Source organism: Danio rerio, chromosome 15 (assembly GCF_052040795.2).
Source record: "Danio rerio strain M-AB ecotype USA chromosome 15, GRCz13ab, whole genome shotgun sequence".
NCBI classification, from domain to species: Eukaryota; Metazoa; Chordata; class Actinopteri; order Cypriniformes; family Danionidae; genus Danio; species Danio rerio.
Window position 1 is genome coordinate 36427386 of NC_141035.1, and position 20197 is coordinate 36447582.

General features: G+C 35.9%; 1 protein-coding gene across 3 annotated transcripts in view; it reads right to left on the reverse strand.

The window, feature by feature from the left end:
• Window positions 1–20197, reverse strand: part of stard13b (StAR related lipid transfer domain containing 13b) — a 173801-nt gene that overhangs the window by 119188 nt on the left and 34416 nt on the right. The gene's annotated exons all lie outside the window — the stretch shown is intronic.

Genomic DNA, 20197 nt, shown 5'->3' on the forward strand with positions numbered 1-20197 from the left:
ATTGTATTATTTGATTTATTATTTACTTATCGCACAACACATGAACACGACCTCAATCATTTTTGGTGATGCAATATACTGTATATCGCCCATACATAAAAAAAAACAATTCTATAAACATTTTAGCTGATTTTGCAACATCTACATCTCTATTAAAGGTGTCAGTGTCAGTATGGTAAAAAAAAAATTACAGTATTTACACTATAAACTACTTAAGTATATTTTCATAGGGGTCTCTGACAACTGAAAATAGATCTTGTAGCAGATATGGCAGCCTCTGTTACGTTTTACCTTGCACTTTTTTGTTAACATGTATTATTATTGATTTAGAATGTGCCTTTTCACATTCTGTTTCCAATGCCTCATTATTCAATTGTTAAAATGACTATAATTAAATGAAATATTGTTAAGAATGAAAGATTATGTGTTCTTTGGAAGAGTGTACAAGCATTGTGCTGATATTATAACGTCATTCTGGTATTATGAGTGGCATAAAATGACAATAGTATCATTTATCCTAATATATATGCAATATCTCATACAACAAACAATAGATATCGTGACAGGCCTAGTTATTAAAATGAAAACAAAAGCTAAAAAATATTCAAAAAATTTAAATAAGACAACAATTACTATTGATGTTGTTGACTGATAAAAATACATAAGATTTAATATTAAGAAATCATGCATTCTATAATAAATGTGCTTTGCTGAAATTTTTGTTGCCATCTCTACACAGTATTTAACTATAATATGAACTGTATTTTACTGTAGGTCAGTTATGCTGTACTGTATTTTAAAGTTGCACTGTGAAAATTACGGTATAGTTTACAATAAAGATACAATGTTGGGCACGTTCCTTTAAAAGAATAATTAGTTATAGTTACGAGTTAACTAATTAACAGTTACTAAGTTTTAACTGAGTTCCATAATTATAAATGTTATAAAACATTGTACACTAATCTACATTACTTTATTGTTGATGTGGGACAATGTGAAAGAAAACCATCAAATTCTACATATCATTAGAAATATTAAAAAACAGGCAAAGGTAGTGCTTATATTTCCAGTTTGGAAAAGTGAACTTGTTGGATTTGCCATCGTTCTGACTCCTGGTTGTTGGTGTGTGTGACTGACAGTGCATGTGCTTGTGTACAAACATTGGAAATGTACTTTAAGCCAATCATCACGTTCTTAGATACACCACGTTCACAGACACACAAATCATCCCACCCCAGCCCCAAACACACTCACCCAAACTCTGTTTGCAAAATACCCAACACAAAAGAAAAATCCTGTGACTCCCGTTTTTTCCCCTCCCCTGTCTAAGTGAGCATACCCAGATTCATGGATAATTTCAGTAGCAGAGGCAGCGGATGTCTCCTAAACACAACAATGATGTAAAAAATGATGCTTCACACGGGTCTCAAAAGGTTAGGGGCATTTTCCATTGACAGAAAGCAGATGTGTTGTCTGGAATCACAGCAATCACCAAAACATCAGTAATTTCAGTGTAATTCAGCACGTTTTGAGTGTTAAAGCTCTTTAAAGTGCCTTTTGATCATTGTTGGAGTTTTCCCTCAGTTGTAAATGTACATTGAGGCCCTTTTGCCTCCATTTAATGAGAGTGGGGTCTGAAAAATACAGGGGAAATGATGGATGATGTCATGCTTGCTTATAGGCTGCGAGATTTTGCAACGAGGGGTTGAATTTTCACCACACATCTCAAAGAGTTATAGTGTTCAAATGTGAGTACAACTGAGGGTGTTACTCTCGTAAAGTAGCTTAAACAGTCCGTGAAGAACTGTAAACCGAGACCATTTCAAGGTATGTATATTACATGTTATTTTTGACAAGGCTACCAAGAAGCCTGCTGGAATGGCGCCTTTCATAACAGGTTTGCAGAGGATTACTACAGTATGAACTGAATGGAGTACGAGTGCACATATGTGAAGTCCTGCTGTGTGTCAATGTGGTAATTGTAACTGACACAATGATGGTTACATGACATGCAATTAAGTGTCAGTGAATGATGACTAGCTTTAGGAAAAGCCTGCATTGGAAAAACAGATCTGGAGGAAAAAGGTGAGACCCTGAAATATACACACGTCCATCAATCAACCAGACACCAAATGATGAATGAACAGAAAAAAAAAACAGTTAATGCATTAACTACTGTTTACAGATGAGACCTTACAGTAAAGTGTTACCTACTGTACTGTAAAATGCGTTTGCAATTTAATTAGTTTGAAACTTTGAAAAGTTGTTTACTCTAAACATTTAATGACACACAAAATCTTTATTATAACTCCTAAAGTCTTATGTCAAAGTTGTAATGAGTGCAGTATATTGTGATAAAAGCTTCAGTAATTATTGCAACCGCATTTGATACTGTCAGATGCCTGTAAGACACACTCTTCTCTCCATATGCACCAGACACTTATCAACACTCCATGATTTTAGAAAAATGCAATTTTTAGGGGCCGATCAGACTATTGGCTCTACTTGGTTCTGTAAACGTGAGGTGCATCACACTGCCCTTTTAGGCTAGAGCTGCACAATTAATCGTAAAAAGACCGCGATTTCGATTCGACGCCCTAGACGATCTTCATCCAGCATTTCTAGGATTCTGTCAATCATATTTTCAAGTTCAGGAGAGAAGCAAAGGTGGCCGCACAAGTCTTCAAATTGTTTTACATACATTGTTCAGCAACGTGGACATCTCCAAATGGTGTTGAAAGAGTCACATGCTTTATTTATAACAGTGGTTCTCAAACTGTGGTACTTGTACCACTAGTGGTATGCGGGCTTCCCACTAGTGGTACGCGAAAGAATGAAATATGTCATGTACATGCAACATATATTTCAAAATGTATTAAAAATTATGTATATATTATGCCATATATGACATATAGCCTATATTTCTGAGGTAATCTGCCACATTTTTTTTTTAACTGTGCAGAGTTGTAGCTGCTTTACTGGGCCTACTACGCTACTGTATTTCAATACTGCTCATTTTGGTGGTACTTGGAAAGACAATATTTTTCTAAGGTGGTACTTGATGAAAAAAGTTTGAGAACCACTGATTTATAAGATACAATTCACCTCAAAAATGTAAATTTCTGTCTTCGTGTAAAGTTTTTGCGACCGCAAAATCACACGTGATGTGAGCTGACCGTCAGCTGTTACCACGCGCGCCTCCGAATGAAGTTTACTTTAGTGAACAGAACCTGCATAGGCTGTGAACAACAGGTAATAAAGTTGTAAATAACATTCAGTTTGTGGCACAGAGTGATCGTTTGGGAGCCGCGCCGGAAGTCAATCGCTCTTAGCAGTGAAAATGAAACCGAAAGCGCACACTTTGTTGCCAGATGTAGCTGATTGATTCCAGCCCAAAAAGTATCCAAAACCCGCCGAAATGCAAAAATACCCACCCAGTCGTCTATCTTTACGAAAATCACATCAGTGACAGATTTTAAGCAAAAAATGAAAGATTATAAGCATATATACAATAATTCAACATTAGAATTATCTTCAGCATTAATGACCAGGACAAATCTAAAGTCTGTTCAAATCCACCATTCCAAGTCTATACAAAATTTAGCAGTACAGCTACACAAAGCCTATTGCTGTTTGAGCATAACAATAATAATAGCCCACTCATATTAACCTTTATTTTACATATACAGAATCATGACAAAAACGTGATCTTTATTTTAGGCCAAAAAAAATAGCGATTCTCATTTAGCCAGAATCGTGCAGCTCTACTGCATGTGCACAGAGCACTGCATCACAAAAGCGGAGAACAGCAGGCTTTTAGATAGCAAGGCACCCAGTGTGCATATCAGAGCACAAAACGTTTACTGCTAATAGAAAAACATTTTTAAAATCCACATCATACCAAAAAAAAAAAAAAACTGTTTGTGGTGATTGGAGCCTTACGGGTGGTTTATATTCGATGCGTTCACTAGTTCGCTTGAGTGCGCACGGCGACTGTGACATCATCGCAGTGTTTGTGGAGGTATGATTTTGGTGCATGATACAGGATTGTGGCTGGCGGAGTGCACTCATTTTTTTGAGATTGAATTGAACAGTTCGTGCAGTGCCGCATAGCATTTAAGTTAAATATGAAACGCTTTGAAGATATTTTGTCTAAACAGGCACGCCTGTACAGACATCTTTATGTTCCGTCAATGTGTGGTCATAGGGATAACCAAACGGCCAATAATTATTGGATAGAAATAGCAAAAGCAGTGAGAAAGAAAGAATGTTTTTCTTTAAAAGTTTAGAAAAACTTGAGGGATACGTTTTAACCAAAAAAGAGGCCATGGCAAAAGTAGAGACCCATGTGGTTTTAATATTATAGAATATTCTTTTTCACCACTCATAGGTGTTACATAGGTTGTATATCTTATAATCTTTAATTTAAAACAATTTAATAGTTACATAACTAAAATGAAGTAACAAAATAAAATTTTTGATAACTGAAAAAGAATATTTGAACTGGGTTACAATATATAATTGGTAGAACTGACCGAGATATGAACAAAACCAAGTGGTGTATCAAAGTTTGATTAAAAAAATCTTGAAAGGTTATAAAAATATTTATAATCATTAAAATAATTTATAAAAACAATAAAAATAATTAGTTTATAAATATTGAATGATATTAATACTATGACGTAGTTCCGGAAATTACATCAATGTCTATCCATCTAATTTTTACGGTGAGATTTTTACGGTTTATTGACCGCCTCCTGTCGTTTTAAAGAATATCACAATAGTGAACACGTCAAGTATAAAAGCCTCGTCCGATTCATGAAGTGCACACATACTTAGCGGAAGTCTGCGATGCAGCACCAGGCGAATCTATAATCCAGCCTTTACTGTCAAGCAGGTAAATGGACTTGATAAACCACCTGTAGAATACACACTTCTCTCCTCTCCATATGCACCGGACACCTTCTTATAAGCACCCAATACTTCTTGAAAAACATTGTGCAATTCTGAGTGCGCTCCACACAGGTGAGTGGGCTTCAAAAAACATATACTTATCATAGCATTTCTATACTGCAGATATGAAGTGCATCTTGTATCCCTCACAGGTAATCACTTTGGATAAAAGTGTCTGCTAAATGACTAACTGTGAAGTGTTGATGCCATTCAAAAATTGTTTATATATAATAATATGTTTCACATAAAAATGTTCTAAAACCACATTATGTGTTTTTAATACATTTATTTCACATGGTCTTCCATGTATTTCACATGTAATTTTACCATCTGATTACACATTTAAAGCTAATGTGGGTTTTCTGTAGGGAATGGATCAAAATACAACAGCAACGAAGTTGTTTTGACACATGTGGCCCATATACTAATGAGCGCCTTCCTAGGATGTGTGTAATTTTCTTGGAAATGCTGGATTCCTGTGCGTGAATGATGAGGGCTGACAGGATTACAGTACAAGGGTAATCGCTTCTCAGTCTGAAATAATGGATAGACAGATGTAAAATAATAACGCCTGAGGAAAAGTAACTACGCAAGTTGAACAGCAGCGCCTCCGAGCGAGATACAAGACCCTAAACTGCAAAAAGAAAAACATATGGCGTAATTTCCAGAGGCAAGGGTGCCGATACATAAAGATCATTGTTCAAACAAACATCATTTGGGCCGAATCTGAATTATGAGCTGTTGGCGATTGTGAATAACACAGCGGTTGAAGTTCAAGACGTATTTTGTATGTCTGGGATTCCCCTACAATTCATTTTGAGCAGTTTTATTTGGCATGCATGACTAACGTCTATCATAATATTCATTGCAGATTTATGAAGGCATGTTTGATTATTACACTCGCGATCCATGTGGATTTGATGTTGATTGGCCAAAAGCAACTCATTTTAAAGTCAACATGCAATGGTTCCTGTTCTGTTGTTATCTGGATACTGCTATTAAGTATTTAAAGGATTTGTTGCGGACTGAGAAAAACTAAAATGCAAATTACTGTATTATTATTTTTTTTTTTAAGAAACGCAATTATAAATAAAAGTGCATCTTGTATTTAAAGCCCACTATATACATTTTATAGTGTTATTGTTATGACATAAAACAAACAATAATTTGACAGAACTCAAAATTGAAGTTATATATTAACGACCACTTTTTTAGGTACACTTGTCCATATGCTTGTTAAATCAAATTTCTAATCAGCCAATCACATGGCTGCAACTCAATGCATTTAGGCATGTACACATGGTCAAGATGATCTGCTGCAGTTCAAACCGAGCATCAGAATGGGGAAGAAAGAGAATTTAAGTGACTTTGAACGTGGCGTGGTCGTTGGTGCCAGACCATTTCAGAGTATTTCAGAAACTGCTGATCTACTGGGATTTTCACGCACAACCTTCTCTAGGGTTTACAGAGAATGGTCTGAAAAAGACAAAATATCCAATGAGTGGAAGTTCTGTGGGTGCAAATGCCTTGTTGATGCCAGAGGTTAGAGGAGAATTGCCAGACTGGTTCTAGCTGATAGAAAGGCAACGGTAACTCAACCTTGAGGCGGATGGGCTATAGCAGCAGAAGACCACACCAGGTGCCACTCCTGTCAGCTAAGAAGAGTAAAATGAGGCCAAAATTGGACAAAAAAAGATCGGAAAATGTTGTATAGTGAGAATGGTGACCTGGCATGGAGAGTCTCAATTTCTGCTGCGACATCTGGATGGTAGGGTCAGAATTTGGCGTCAACACCATGAAAGCATGGATCGATCCTGCCTTGTATCAATGATTCAGGCTGGTGATTGTGATGTAATGGTGTGGGGATATTTTCTTGGCGCACTTTGGACCCATTAGTACCAATTGAGCATTGTGTCAATGCCACAGCCTACCTAATTATTGTTGCTAACCATGTCCATCCCTTTATGACCACAGTGTACATATCATGTACCCATCACCGTGGATGTGCAGCCGACAAAACTGCAGCAACTGCAGTCAATATGGACCAAACTCTCTGAGGAATATTTCCAGCACCTTGTTGAATCTATGCCATGAATGATTAAGACAGTTCTGAAGGCAAAAAGGAATCCAACCCGGTTCGAAAAAGGTGTACCTAATAAAGTGTCCAGTAATTGTATTAAATAGGATTTGTTGCGCACTGGGATAAAAACAAAAAGCAATTTTCTTTACTTATGTTTTACCTCTCAACACAGAAAATATTACTGAGTGCAAGCTTATTTTATTGAATACAGTGTCAAGATTGATCACTAAAATCAAAAACAAAAAGATGTTTAGAGGCAGAAACGAAACAACAACAAATACTTTCCTTTCACATAGACAAACTGTCAACAATAAGACCTGGAATCTGTATGAAAAAAGCCAACAGGATAATGTAATATCATTTAAAAGCCAGAAGTCAATGAACAGACTAAGAAAAGATTGGGGGTGTAAAATGATGTATAACACAAGACAAAGCAAAGGATAAAAAAATGAAGGATGAGAGAGAAAGTATGTGCTGTAAAGTACAACAAAAAACAAAAAAAACTCGGCATTTACTTCAAAGTGACCCCAGAGGGCTCGGGTGGGCCAGATGTGGTCCCGAGAGCAAAGCCTCATCCATCTTGAATTCCATCAAACCCCCTGCAGCAGGACGTTTCTAAATTTAGTTCAGCCTTGCTCAAACCATTGGAAAAATGTTCCATGTAGTGCCTGTGTTCTCCACTGCATTTGTGCTTTTTTTTTAAAATTGGGTTTGTTGTTTTTCCCGTTTGTCAGGGTTTGGACGGATGGTCTGTTTGGGCCATCAAGCCGAAGACCATTTATCTTGCAAAGCTGAGGTGGACGTCTGAGTTGGTGGTATTTTTTTGAAGTTGACAACTAGAGGACGTCAAAGAAAAACAGCTAGAATGACGCAAGGTCTCGATTTTGGTATGACAGAAACAGCCTTGGTGAAATGCGCAGATAAGTAGCCGGAGAAGAGGTGGAATATGTCACTGTCATGTGGGAAAGAATCATCTGATGTAGCTTATTTGTGATTCTGGACCGCATAAACTGGTCAAAAGTGTCATTTCCAAAAACTTGGATTTATACATCAACTTAACTCTGAATATGGGTAGTAATCAATGCAGTAAAAAGTGTTTAAAAGTGTTAAGAAAAAAATGATTTACTTATGCAGTTTAAAGTCTGATGGTTGAGGTAATATCAGAGGTTACTAATTTATTTGTATTATTTTTACTGAATTGTACTGTAGAAAATGTCTTATAATGTGACATCAAAAGTGAAGAAAAACAACTCCTAATTATCTTCAAATATTCTTGTGTTATTATTTATTGATTTCTCTTCATTGTTTGACATGTACCTTCATATAGAGCTATTAATTTAATATGAAATTATGACAATTATTTTTTTTCTCCAGGATTTTTTACTGAATCATACCATAGAAAATGTCCTATGGTGTGATATAGCAAAAATAACTCTTTATAATTTACAAGTATTGAGAGTGATTTATCTTCATTGTTTGACACTCATCTTCATTTAGTGCTGCTTATCTTTTATGAAACTTTTTTCTCCTTCATGACTTGTCAAACTTTTCTGTGGACGTTTCTAAGATTTGGCTCAAAATGTAAAAAAAAATTAATTGAAAATTAATTTTTGATATATAAAGACATTTACTATATATATATATACGCACACACACACACACACACGCATCTTCATGAAAATTATTTTACTTGATATTGTAATTACTTTTTTTTTGCATAAAAGAAAAAGTTGTAACACTTTAGAATAATGGTCCATTAGTTTATGTTAGTTAATGTATTTACTAACATGAATAACTAGTAATACATTTATTACAGAATTTATTCAACTTTTTAAACTTTAGTCAATGTTAGTGTTCATTCATTCATTCATTTTCTTTTTGGCTTAGTCCTTTTATCAATCCATTGTCGCCACAGCGGATTGAACCGCCAACTTATCCAACACGTTTTTTACACAGTAGATGCCCTTCCAGCTGCACACATCTCTAGAAAACATCCATACACACTTATTCACACTAAAACACAACGGACAATTTAGCCTACCCAATTCATCTGTAGCGCATGTCTTTGGACTGTGGGGAAAACCGGAGCACCCGGAGGAAACCCCCACGAACGCAGGGAGAACATGCAAACTCCACACAGGAACCAACTGACCCAGCCAAGGCTCGAACCAGCGACCTTCTTGCTGTGAGGCGACAGCACTACTTACTAGACCACTGCGTCGCCCGATGTTTATGTTATTTAAGTCAAATAATGTTTGTTCATTTTAAATTTACATTTTGAATTACATTTTATATTTGTGTGATTTAATCACAGTTACTAAAGTCAATGTATTTGCATTAGTTACATCACAAATATAGTTTTCATAAGAAAAAAAAGGCTTCTTTTAAATCACATTTTCAGTCAGTTAATGAGTGTGCGCTTTTTAATTGCTGAAGAATGCGAGCTGAAATAGCTGTTGTCGAGAGTGACTGCTTCTCCAAATAGAAATACAGACATTACTTTGATTTCATAGAGCATAAAAACTAAAATATTGCTGTGAAATCCAGTCTAAAGAAATTTTGACTTCTTTAAACTCGACCAGAAACTTGTTCAACTACTTAAACAGAAAGCATTCTCACTAACACTCATCACCAAGGTGGACACATGTGCCCAAAAACACTTTGTCCCAACTCAGCCTAAACAGGCTAAATTGGATTTTTGTGCTGGATCGGGAGTGAAGGTATCTTCTAAATGTGAAGAGAAGCGTAGCTGCTTAGAGCAGTTTACATCTCTCGTCTTTTGCCAGGATTGGAACAAGTGAATGAAGAGAGAATTTTAAGGTTTAGGTGAACTCTTTAAGTCTTTTGAATATGTCAAGCTGCTGTGATCAACCCATTGTAACGTTTTTCAGTGAATATTACATTACTGAAAGAGCTGTAGTTTATTTAGTATTTTTATAGGTATATTTAATATGTTTTAAAAGTAACTTCAAAGTAAAGTAATTAGTAATCTGATTACTTTTTTACATGAAGAAATTCATAATGTAATCAGGTTACAATTTTCCAGCAGTAATCAGTAACTAGTAATCTATTACTTTTTTTTTTTTAAAGTAACTTACCCAACATTGATGTTAACTCACTGTGGATTAACTAATGTAAAAAAGCACAACTTTGGATTTTAATGATGCATTAGTTAAAGAAATAAATTAGTTCAAGTTAAACTAACATTACCTAAGTATCAATAATCTTGTAAAGCATTTATTAATCATAGTTCAACATTAATGCATCATTAAAATCCAAAGTTGTGCTTTTTAGCATTAGTTAATCCACTGTAAGTTAACATGAACAAACATTATTTAACTTAAATAACATTCACTAAAGTTAAAAAAGTTGAATAAATTCTGTAACGAATGTGTTACTAATTATTTATGTTAGTAAATACATAAACTAACATGACCTTATGGACCATTATTTTAAACCTCAATACAAAAAATAACCCATAATTTGTACTATGTATTTTATGCTATTGTGAGCGATATACCCATGCAACATAAGACTTTATAAGATAAGATTTTGTTGTCCAGGGTCACGTATGTTCTGTGCAATGCAGTAAATGCATAAACAAACATTATATATTAGCTTAAAAACAGCCAATCCTTTGCACAAGCATGTGCCTGTTTTCTAAAAAGGAAACTAAAGAGCTAGGGTTGAGTACTTAAGGAAATGAAAGATGACTTTAAAAAGGAAGGATAATGTAGGATCAAACCTATTGCCGAATTAGTCCTGCTTTTAAAGGAAACATGGGGAAGTTGAATAAGCACCTCATGTTGCCGCTTCTGAAAGTACTGTATATGTTAAAAGCCCCTTTAAGAGCTGTTCTGCTTCTGGGCTCGCTGCCAGAATGCCTCTCAAGACTAGTGGTGGTGAAAGCTCTATGCATCACTCTATACAGTGTGTACGTGAGTGAATGTGCCGGCATTTGATGCACAGTTTCTACACATATTAATCTGGCTATCTGAAAGTGCAATAAAGATTGGCATTGTGCCCAAAAGGGCAAGGTTTTGCCAGTTTGTATGGTCCAGTGAGCCCCTGCTGGTAGATGTCAGAATTATAACATCTGGGCCTACAATCAGCTTTTCCCTTTCTCCATCTCTCTATCTGCCATTTTATCTACCTTCTATTCTATCTATCTGCTGTTCTATATGTATATATCTGTCCATCCATCCTTGCATTCATATTAATCTGTCTATTTTTCATTCTAATTATCCCATTTTTTATCTACACTGGAAAACTATTACTTGCTGCATTCTATCTATCCATCCATCCATCCATCCATCTGTCTGTCTGTCCGTCCATCTATATATTTGTCTGTCTGTCTATCCGCCTGTCTATCCATCTATTTATCCATGCATCCATCCATCCATCCTGTCCGTCCGTCTGTCTATTTATCTGCCTGTCTTTCCATCTGTCTATTTGTCTATCCGTCTATCCATCCATCCATCCATCTGTCCGTCCATATATGTCTGTCTATCTATCTATCTATCTATCTATCTATCTATCTATCTATCTATCTATCTATCTATCTATCTATCTATCTATCTATCTATCTATCTATCTATCTATCTATCTATCTATCTATCTATCTATCTATCTAGTTGTCTTTCTGTCTGTCTGTCTGTCTGTCTGGCTGTCTGTCTATTTGTCTATCTGTCTGTCTGTCTGTATATTTATCTGTCTATCTTTACGTATGTTTATCTATCTGTCTATCCATCTATCTATCCATCCGTCCATCTGTCTATTTATCTGTCTGTTCATCTGTCTATCCATCTATTTACCATCTATCTATCCATAAGTCCGTCCATCTACTCTATCTATCTATCTATCTATCTATCTATCTATCTATCTATCTATCTATCTATCTATCTATCTATCTATCTATCTATCTATCTATCTATCTATCTATCTATCTATCTATCTATCTATCTATCTATCAGTCTGTCTGTCTGTCTGTCTGTCTGTCTGTCTGTCTGTCTGTCTGTCTATCTGTCATTAACTGGAGTTGTAAGCTAAATCTTCGGTTACAAGACCATAATGTTTACTCAATGCATTCTCGTTTTGCCTCCGGTGTCACAGCACAGGAAATGTGAACTCGCATGCTGACGGCATACATGAGGTTATATTTGCAAACCCTGATGAGCAAATCCTTCGGGAACCTTTGAGAAGGATGTTATGATTGTTTTCTATGAGCGTATGCGAGATCACATGTCTAAAAGAATATCGATACTGTCATTATAATGTATACAGTATAGTAAGTGGGAGTAAAAACAGCACTGCTCTGGTGAATATTCAATAACTTCAAAATAAAGTAACAGTTACCAAAAAATAAAAAATACAATTTTTTTGGCATCCCAAATACAGTGAAGATCAGTGGAGTTTAGCGGCACTGTTAAGGTCAGATTACAATACAAGAATAATAGTGCAGCTTTTAAAACCATTTTCATAAATCACTTATATTGCTGATAAGTTCCTTAATTATCTGACAAACTCTATTTGAATAAAAACCTAAACTACAGTTTTCACAAATTCATTTGTATAATTATTATTTTTTAAAGATTTTTATTTTTCTATTTTTTTATTTATTGGAATAAGACAGTATTTATGCAGGAGTTAAGGCAAGTTCTTTTTAATAATAATGAATAATGAAGTATAAAAACCGAAGCAATAATAATACTACTACTAATAACAACAACAACAACAACAATAATAATAATAATAATAATAATAATAATAATAATAATAATAATAATAATAACAACAATAATAATAATAATAAAAATAATAATACATCTAATAAACATGATCTGAAAAAACAACAACTGTATGTATACTGTATGTCTGCTGATTCTGCTAATTTTGAACATGGTGATCGATTCCAAAGTAATTAAAACTCTCCAAAAGCAGGTGGAGGCCATCCAAATGGACGATCCTTTCAGCCGTAACAAGAGAAGTTGGTCGTACCAAGTGTGTGATTTCTAGAGCATTGCATCTTTACAATGTCACTCAATCATTTAAAACCCCCAAAAAGGATGGTCGTCCACAAAAGACAAGTGCATGGAAGGACAGGATATAGGATGTATAGAGACCCTCATTCAGCAACCAGTTTAACACAGCAGTTGAAATTTACAAGTTCGGAATTAGAATCTGTCTGAGCAGACAGAGAGAGTGTTTACATGTACGTTCATAAGCCAATTATGCTTAATAAGCTGATGTGTAATTATCCAGGAATTCCATTAACAGTATCCGCTCTTACCTGTCCTGGCTATAGACACGCACCTAGTTTGAGTAGACACTTCTAGACAGGACTGGCAGAAATATTTTGCACACTCTAACACTTTTAATTTGTCTCAATGAAACACAAAATCACATCGTCGGCTCACACAGTTGATGCAGAATCTTCAAAACAGAAGCGATAAAGAAAGAAGCGATAAAATACAGAAACCTGGCAAAATTTTGAATGTCACATAAACATTTTTCTTCATAGCCAGTTTGCTGATTTTCATGTAAACACATAAATAAATAATAAAAAGAGTCTTTGATTTCCGCAGTGTTTTTCGCAGTATTTTCGCAGTGTTTTGTTGAAATGCCTGGGTTATTTTGTAAAACACTGTTCCTCTAATACAGTATAAGTACTTATATAGTTTCACTATATAATATACAAGTATTGGTATACTTATATTGGTAGAACCAATTAAGATCACATTTTTAATCAATCATTTACAAATCGTCCTCTGAAGGAGATTCTGCTAAATTCCAACAGAACGATTAAAATACATGTACCTACAAAGCTCACAGAAGTTTTTTTTCTGAGGTGAAAGTTCTCACAGTCTTTCAAAAACAACATTCTCTCAGCTCTTGCAGATTCACAAGGACTCAAACATATCCCACAAAAGCACAGGAAAAGAAAAAGAGCAAAAGCTCACAGCATTGACCTCTCAACCCAGCCGTATTTTGACACTTTGCAGGGGCGCTCCTCACCCAACGTCCCAAACCGAGGCTTAACCTCTACTGGAGCAGAACAAATCCTGGCCTCCTGAGTTGCACTTGGCCCCGTAATCTATCTTCATCCTATTGAGCCGCTTAGCTCCCCTCTCCTGCCCCAACCGAAGACCCCGCGGGGAGTTAAAGAGCCAGCGTGGACCCTCCACACAGACGGATGGAGAAGACTCAGCTTCCCATCGCTCACCGGCACCTACAGGCTTTTACAACAATAGGTGGATGGTAACGAATAGGTCAGAGGCAAGTGTTTTGCCAAAGCATTTGTGAGTTCCCTTCACACAATCATTCACACACATTGAAATTCTATAAGCCACCACAGATGAGATAAGGTAAATTAAAGTGATGCAATGAAAACAACTGAATTTCATAGAATGCAAAAACCATGGAAAGTTGTCCAGGAGCAACTGACTAAATAATGACTTATTTTTTAAATGCTTGATGCTGGTTGGCTAAAATCTTGATCACATTAGAGTTCTATATTACATCCATGTTTTTTTTCAAAACCTAACAAAAAGCTTGAGGTAAGACGTACAACATCTGAACAGCGGGTTTAGGTGCAGTAACCATAGTATAAGTGAAATAACTGGGTGTTTATTATTTTCTAATAATTCAGTGACCCAGTGAATCAACTATTCCTTTCTTAGCCTTACCCAAATGTCTGTGTGAATTGTTCATTTAAAATGTGTTTTTGTTATCCTATGCAAGTCTCTTGGATAAAGAAATGTCTGGTAAATGCATTTATGTATGTAAAATATGGCTGGTGGGTTTTTTTTTTGCAGTATGGCTACATAAAAAAGGGCTTTTACAACATCTTGAATAAATCCTTGTTTGCAAGTAAACAAGCGATTTTTTGGGTTGTATAACTGTGTCAGCTGTATAGTTTGGTGTAATAGTGACGGGATTGACTGAAGCAACCTCTTTCACATTGCTTGATATTATTGCACTAATAAACGGATGAGCTAAACTGGCCTTGTGAGTCACATTTATGACGTACAGCTTCCTCGTAACACTGGCTAAACATAAACACAAAGCATAAACATTCTCTCTTTCACCAGGCCAACTAGCTTTTTGCCTTCTGATTAATATTTTCGAACAAGCTGCCAGCCACAATTTAGCCACCAAAAAATCCAATGCAATGTTCATGTACTGTACATCATAATGGGTGTGTGAGAATAAAGTGAAGCTGACAAAGATGGTAACTAGAGTTGTCTGCCTTACAAAACTTAATTTTCATGTCACCGAATTTGTAGATGCAGACAACATCAAGTAAATCTGAGTTAAAGTAAGAAGTGTGAACAAATAAATTAATAAATCAATAAGAATTTAACTGTAAATGCCCTTAATACAACAGAAAAGGGCAGGAATATATATTGTTATATACAGTGATACAATAATAAGAGTTCAAAATATTTTGCTTGTAACTGAATAAAAGGAAGCAGAAGTGTGCATAATAAATGAACAAATAACTAATATGTTATGTATTGTACTAGAATGTGTTATTGACAAAAGAGATTTATTAAAGGAAAATAATTAGCATAAAACCGCATTATACTGATGAATAATGCAGTATAACTACAGCAGCAGTAATAACAATAACAATAATAATATTAATAGTAATAATAATAATAATAGTAATAATAATACTAATGTCACAATTACCAGCGATCTAGTCCATATAGTTCACTGGAAAACTACAAATCTGCCACCAAAAGAACTACAAATCCTGTCATGCACCACACTCACACCTGTTCTTGTTTCACTTTGATTATACACACACACTTACAGCCGGGGGATGGTTATGAACTGATTAAATGGACTTTAAAAGCAGCACAGGCACACTCTTGTTTAACTGCTTTTGTGACATTACTGTGCGTTTCCTTTGCCTTGCCATGTTTTGCCCTCGCTTTGTTCTGTTTATTTATGTTGCTTGCCACCTGGGGCCTGTTTCAGAAAGCAGGTTAAGTTAAAACTCAGAGTAGTTTAACCCTGAAATGAGAGAAACTCTGGGTTTTCCATTTCAAAATGGCAGGTTTGTTAAACTCGAGAAAGCAGGGTAAGTCAAGCCTGTTTCTAAAAGAGAGTTAACTTGAACTCAGAGTCAGTTACCGTGGTAACTTACTCTGTGAATCTAACCTGGTCCGGAGCAGGTTTTATTCTCTAAACTCTGAGTTTCTGTCGGTCTCCTCCCCTTTTTAAAGATGAAGCGGTATTTCTCGCATTAGTCTTACATTTCCACACACTTATTTTAGAGCTCATTTTGGAGATGTGCATAAAAAACATTGATGGAAACGTCATGATTCACATAACTTTTGAAAATATGCATAATAAAACATGTGCATAACTTGAGTAGGTTAAACTTTAATTTGATAAGATGCACATAAACTACGAAGTGCACTTAACAAATTACAGTATGTACATTAAAAAATAGTTTGTTAGAGATGATGATGAAAATGTGTGTGAAAGGACAAACCAGCAGACTGAGCACACTGTAGAACATCTTAAATGTTGTTTTAGTCATTGTAAAATGCCTAAACTGTTACAGTATTAGTGTATATTATTAATTACCTCCGAGCGTCTGGAGCGTGTCAAGATCTCCGCGTCTGGCTTCAAACGCCCCCACGTGTTCATTGTGTGTCAATTGTCTTCTGAGGCGCAAGTACATTAATTAAATAAAAAATCATTGATGCAGCTTCTTCTACCACAGTAATTCTGTTTTTACTGTTGATATTTGGTGCAATTTAATCAGGAAGTGACGATTGTGTTCTCTTTGACTCTTTGGATAAAAACCGTGTTTTCCCACGCTGTCTCTGTTTCACTGATGGTTGCTTCATTTTAAATATATACACTCATATTTGCTATAACTTTGCATGAGCACATCAAGTTCAGCCGGAGAAAGAAATGCTGAAATGCTCTCTTTTTTAAGATGTTTCCATGGTCACTCGTAATATCTGCGATCCATTGATAATGCCTTTTTATAGTCACGGTGCGCGCGCTTAACTCTGAGTTGGTCTACTCAAAGTTGATTAACCCAGCTCAGATCAGCTGTGTGTTGTCAGAGTTCAAGTTTAAACTCCGAGTTGTTTGAACCTCCTTACTGAAACAGGCCCCTGTACTGACTGATTTGCCTGTTTTTTGATCATGCAATTCCCTGTATGTATCTGTTTGGCCCTGCTGACGGTTGCCTGCCTGACCATTCTCATTATAAACTGCACTTGGATGCTTCTTTGTCCAGCGCCCTCACATTACAAATAATAATAATAATAATAATAATAATAAATAACAACAACAACAACAACAACAATAATAATATATTAAATTAACATAATTTGAATATAATTGTATACATATCAAAATATTAATCAGATTTCATATATATAAAAAATTCATTTATTCATTCATTCATTCATTTTCTTTTCGGCTTAGTCCCTTTATTAATCTGGGTTTATATATAGGATTATGTATAAAAATAATTGATGATTCTTAAAACAAGAAGGTAAATGAGGAAAACAGGCTTGGTGAGAACCACAGATTGTATTAATGTTAAAAGACAGCTGATAAAAAGCCAAAGGAGCTTTCAAAGTTTGGATTTGTCATCTACGCGAGGGGTGGCCTACATTCATTCCAGCAATCTGAAGGCCTCCACATGCCTCTGGAGCTTTTGACCTACTAATCTTCTCCAAGAACCTCCAGACTTCATTTTGTCAGAGCGCACAAAGCCAAATCATTCTATTACCTTCTCCAATCCAATTACCCTCTTCAACTCTCTCTCTAACCTCCCAGATCCCCATGCCAGAGGCCTTTAGCAGGGTTTCCCAAGCAAGAACCGCAGAAAGTACCAGCGCCGCTTCAACTATGCGGAGATTAAACAAACACATCTGGCCCAGTTCTCCAGCCGGACGGAAACGGACAGAATTCCCACAGATATTGTGCTCATTTAAACCCACTGTTGCTCATCGGATATTGTTTTGGGAACAATGCAAAGGAGTGCGTGCCTTTGAAATGAAAAAATATTCACAATGAGCTAAAAGGAAGAGCTGGCGATTGTTTGTTTTCGCTGTTTCTTGCAAAGCCGGGGTGGCTCTAGACAGAATAGTTCACAAAGTCCACCATAAATTGCGGTCGATCTGAAGCCGGACTAAAACAGCTGTAAATCAGCTGCGGTGATTGTCCATGAAAACTCTTATTTTTACATCCATTGCATGTCAGATTCGTTTCCAGAAGGATAGAACATTCCTTTCGGTATCTTTCACACAAGCCCAGGACCAATAAATCAATCGCTCAGTTGTCAGCTCTTTCTGCGCTTTCTCTGAGCACCAGGACACACATCCAGACCTCTGTAACCTCTGCTGGAGAATGCCTGGGCTGCTTACAAACAAACTGAGAATGTTTTACAGGCCACGCACAACCTGAAACTACACTCTTACCTTTAAAACAGAATGGATGATTTAGAAAAAAAAAGGTCTCAACTAGAGATGAACCGATTGCAATGTTCTTGGCTGATTCCAATTTCAGATTTTTTGATAAGTATGACCTGCTGATACCGAAAATGACGATACTTCTCTGGGTTTGGAGGCAACTGAGATGGACCACAATACGGTGGAAATGTGCACAGTGGTCAGATGAATCAGTATTTTTAGGAGAAATGGACACTGTGTGCCAAACCAAAGAAGAAAAGGATCATCCAGACTGTTCCCAGCAACAATTCTAAAAGTCAGAAAAGTGCAAAGAGATTTTTGAGCACAATCTGATGCCTTCTTTTCCAGGGACGCCATGCATGTTTCAACAAGACATGCAGAGGAAAAGGATACAGGTACTTGACTGGCCTGCCTGCAGTCCCGACCTGTGACACATTTTAAAGTGCAAAGTTTTTGCAGGAAGAATGGGACAAAATTACACCTGAAACACTTCATCACTTGGAGTCTTTTAAGTGCTGTGAAAAGCACTGGCAACATTACAAAGTGGTAAATTCTTTACTGTTCTTACTTTTTTATTAAAATGCGTTGCAAGAATCAAAAATAGAACACATGTTTATTTAAAAAAAAATTTATTAATTCCTAAGGAACACATTAAATAATGTTTGTTGTATTGTCTGCAATGTAATACAAGTCCCGGTAAATAAAAAAAAACACTAATTTCTTTTTTATTTACATTTTACCATACTGTCCCAACTTTCTCTAATTATAGGTTGTATAAATGACGTGCCACCTGCAACAGTCTGAACAGTCTAATATAAGTCCATGGCCGGTTGATTAGTGCAACTCTAGTCTTGACTAATCAAAACACAATAAAACATGCATTATTCATGCTGAATTTGACATTTTGTCAACCACATTTTCTGTAATATATATTTTTATAATAGGGTATGTTTGCATGACAACAAACACCAGAAGACAGGAAAAAGTAAAAACGCTATATTATGCACTCGCATAGACTAAACTTAATATGCATAATACACTTTACAAAACTACTTTTTGTAGGCTTATTGTTGTACACTTTTCTTTTCAAAAATTTGCACTTTGACAGCCATTTTCAAAAGCTAACATTATTAGGCCCCCGAAACACTGTTGTCATGTAAATGAATGGGTGATATGCAAACAAATTGTTCACTTTTTAGTTGAAATTGTGAGATAGTTCCATTAAGAACCTCCTTTCAACTTTCAATTCTAAATAGTTTTCTGGATCATTACTATGTTTTTATATCTAGGACATAAATAGCTCTTTTAAGATCTACTGAGGCGGCACAGTCTTTGGTTTGAGCCCCGATTGGGCCAGTTGACATTTCTGTGTGGAGTTTGCATGTTCTCCTCATGTTGGCACTGGTTTCGTCTGGGTGATCTGTTTTCCCCCAAAATCCAAAGACATGTGGTTTAGGTGAATTGGATGAACTAAATTGGGTGTAGTGTATGAGTGTGAGTGTGTATAGATGTTTTCCAGTACTGGGTTGCGGCTAGAGGGGCATCCGCTGCTTAAAACATATGATAGAATTGTTGGAGGTTCATTCCGGTGTGGCGACCCCTAATAAATAATGGAAGAGGCCAAAGAAAAAAGAATGAAAAAATACTGATTAAAAGGTTCTTTGGGGAACAAAAAATGGTTCTTGGAACCTTTTTTATGGGTTGTGTAAAATGC